The sequence below is a fragment of the Haliaeetus leucocephalus genome, unplaced genomic scaffold (genome assembly GCF_000737465.1).
Source record: "Haliaeetus leucocephalus isolate CR32 unplaced genomic scaffold, Haliaeetus_leucocephalus-4.0 Scaffold13, whole genome shotgun sequence".
Classification (NCBI taxonomy): Eukaryota; Metazoa; Chordata; class Aves; order Accipitriformes; family Accipitridae; genus Haliaeetus; species Haliaeetus leucocephalus.
In genome coordinates this window covers 6,261-9,849 of record NW_010972449.1, presented here as the reverse complement: position 1 = coordinate 9,849, position 3,589 = coordinate 6,261, and the positions used below count along the sequence as shown (strand labels likewise).

General features: G+C 51.9%; 1 long non-coding RNA gene across 2 annotated transcripts; it reads right to left on the bottom strand.

The window, feature by feature from the left end:
• Nucleotides 1–23: 23 nt before the first annotated feature.
• Nucleotides 24–3,589, bottom strand: LOC104835898. 2 transcript variants are annotated; one of them, XR_774786.1, is made up of 3 exons: nucleotides 3,508–3,589; nucleotides 1,126–1,554; nucleotides 24–262 (listed from the first exon to the last, which is right to left on the bottom strand). It is a non-coding gene; the product is annotated as an uncharacterized LOC104835898 (long non-coding RNA). The 2 variants fall into 2 exon arrangements; XR_774787.1 differs by lacking the exon at nucleotides 24–262 and having other exon boundaries at nucleotides 299–1,326; nucleotides 1,494–1,554.

Genomic DNA, 3,589 nt, shown 5'->3' with positions numbered 1-3,589 from the left:
GGTTTCTGTCACCATCTCTCTCACTGCCAGACCGGGCTCCGGCACTGGCAGGGGCACGTCAGCCTCCCATGAGCACAGGGGAAGAGCAAACCGCTTTGAAGAGACAAAGCAGTGGTTTTAAGAGGGGCAGGCAGCTCAGAAAGCACAGCACACTGTGGCAGGAGGTAGCAAGCCAGTGTGGTTTATTTTTTAAAGCCAAATATAAACAGGAAATGAACCAAATCATTTCCAGCCTCCAGCTGCACCAGATCGAATAAAATACCTGTTTAAAAAAAGGACAGATGTCCCCATCCTGCAACCTCAGCTGCCAACGTCAGAGGGATCCTGAGGCTCAGCAGTCCTCAGCCTCCGGGCCTAGGGCAGACAATTTTTCATCTAATATGTCTTTTTGCCCAGCCCAGGCATCCCCAGCCAAAAGGAGGAGGGTAGGAGAGAGGGGTAGCACACTCAGCACTCTGCCCTTGCCCACAGCCAGTTCCTGTGTCCTCGTGTGGGGGAAAAGCCACCAGCCAGGCAGGCAGGACCGATGGAACTGTGACGTCCCTTGGAGATGCTCAACCCTGAGCAACCCGGTACAAAGCTGAAGGTGGCCTGGAAGGGATCAGAAGACCCCCAGGGGCCCTCCTCCAGGCCAAAGTCATCTTTTCCTCCCCTTGCCCTCCTCTGCTCAGCAGCAGACGCCCAGAAGATGCAGCTCTCCACCATCCAAAGGCAGGGCTGGCTGGTGCGTAGGGCCCAGGGACCTCCGTTTTTCCCCCGTAAAGGTTGGTGACAAACCACGACAGTTCGTCACAGAGGCCACCCACCCAGCCCCTCAGCTCTGGGGGCTGTCAGGGCACTCCACAGTGGCCCCCCCACCCTGGTCCTGTGTGTCAGGATGGGTCCAGAGGAGTGCAAAAGGCTTCCCAAGAGGATGCTGCACCATTAGCCATCCCTCCCCTGCCCCAGGGAACGCACCTTGCTGGTGGAGGGCCCTGAGCAGCTCTTCAGCCTCTCTCACAAGCAGCAGCACATCAAGACATCATCCTGTAAGGGAGGACAGCCCCCCCCCCCAGGAGGCTGCTGCCCACAGCCCTCGCTCCCTGCTAGGGGAAGTCTGGGAATGGCACTACCTTTATAACCTACCGGACCCAGTGGCACCACTCAAAACCAGCCCCCAACTGCTGCTCAGCGCTCTGTGCCATTTTCCTAACGATCCGGACAGCAATTAATACTTGCTTCCCACCCGCTTTCCCACCCTCTGCATTTTTTTCTTCGCCCTCCAGAAAGCCATTTTAATGTGATAGCACCCTGGCTGTTCTGTGGCTGCTCATTGGGACAGCAGGTCTGTGAAGTCAGACAAGAGAAGGGTTGCAATTCCACCTCCTCCAGAAAGGAAAACACCCCTTTTCCCAAGTGAACTCCGCACAGATACGACAGGACAAATGGCGATGTATATGCATATGTATCATCTTTAACATAGGTACATTCACGCAGACCCAGACATTACTCACAGAGACAAGGAACTTTTGGGATCCACTGCTGTCTTCTGGGGTGACTGCAAAGATGCCTGTGCTGCCAGGAGAGAAGGAGGGGTCAGAAGACCCACCTGATGCATAGGCCAACACCTCATGCGTGACCTCCATCAACCCAAAGAGGCACTTCCCGGCTGTGCTGGACCTCGGATGCTCAGCCTGTGGGAACTGATGTGCATTTCAAGAGGTTGCTCAAGCAGGGATAGAGAGGTAGCCTGGTGGGTTTTTTTCCAGTTTTCCCTGGCCACCCCGGATGCTTGGGCTGAGGTCTCCCACAGCTGCAAATACTTACGTGGGAATTCCTCCTCACCAAGACCAAAGACTCAACCCATAGGATGCAACACAGCCTACCGCACGGCCAGCGGCAGGACAGAACGAGGCAAGGGGCATGCCTAACCAAACAGGAACAAAAATGGGGAGCCTTTACACACCATTTCCTTTGGTTTTGCCTGAAGTCCCAAAATGGGACTTGGACCCTGTGCTGATGTTGTGCAGTGCCTATTGAAATGCCTCCAGTCTCTTCCAAATTTGGCACATACAAGGCTGTGTTGGCACTGCTGGACAACACCAACACCCACATAACCAGGCACTGACACGGTCTGCACAGCAGGGTAGGCAGGTAGACCTGTCCTGAGAGCACAGTTTCTCTACAAAATGTTTGCTGAAGTGACAAGAGGTTTTAGTTACAGGCCTGGCTGGGTTGCCTTGTGTATGCAAGTCACTTGCAGTACATCTGTCCCCTATTGCACAGTAACACTCCCCTTTTGCACCCCATGCAAAAACGGAAATCGTTAGGAGTCTGTGGGTGGAGGAAGTGAGCGTGAACCTCGTGAGGAGCAGCTCCCACGCTTCCTCCTTGTCCAAACTCTCTTCAGAGTACAAACATAGGGTGGCCCCAGACACATGGGTATAACAGGCTCTGCCAGCTACTCTGGGACCCCCATCTTAAAGTACACAGCATATTTTCAAGTGGGTTAGATACACACTATCCAGCACCAGTTTTCAGAGAAACTTTGGGCAGCTTTTTGTTGACTCCTGTGGCTTTTTTATGGCACAATTCTACCTGGCATTGAGGCAGCACCTCTCGCTGAGGACTCCTATAAGCTTGGTATGTGGCAATTCCCTTGATGCACTTGAGAGGGGCAAGGTGTGAACAGACCGCCCGTTTGGCATAGGGGAGCATAAAGCCCCAGGAAACTCACTGATATCTACGCTGTTGCAGAGCTAGCCTCATCAAAGCTGAGGCTGGGAATGGGGAGTCCAAGCCCTGCTCCTGCATGCCTGTTCTCAGCTACCAGCATCAACCTTGTGACTCAACAGACCCATTCCCAACCTTGCATCCCTGCTAGGAATCTTTTGGGATCTGCTTTCAACCCTCAAAAACAGTTGGAGGGGTGGGATCTACTCCAACCCTCAAAAACAAGAGACAGATTTTTAAGATTTTTGCCTAATGATTCCCTACCCTGCTTTCAGTTGGATCCATTCTGCTTCCATAGAAATTCTTCAGCTCCTTCCCTCCCTCCAAGTTCATTTCAGTACAGACTTCTTTAAAGACATAGTTCTACTTGGAGTAGAGCACCTTCACCATTCCTCAGCACTAACCACACAGGGCTCTTCTTCCTAAAGCACCAAGATTCCTGCACACCACCACCACTCTGCTGGCAAAAGAGCTGGGCTTTCAATATTTATTTCTCATATTTTATCAGTGCTCAATATTTCAATAGGACAGCATGCAGTTCAAGCATTCTTTTAAGAGAAGGGCTGTGTGATTTCATGTGGTGATACCTGAAGTGCTATAATAGACTAAGAGCATCCACCTAACTCTACAGGGCACAGTACCTAATTCTCATCTCTGACGTAACTACTGTATTGCAACTGGACAGTGACAGGAGACACTAGTGGCAGCTAGTCTATAGACGTTGCTTCGGAAACCACAAAGATACGCAGGCTCTGTGTATACACAAACACTGTGTCACTCTGCACCCCATAATACCTGAACCCAGAGGAAAACCTTTTCTGCAGTGGTCCTGTCTGGGCCTTTAAGTCATCTTGAAATTGATGTGCCTTGAGCTGCT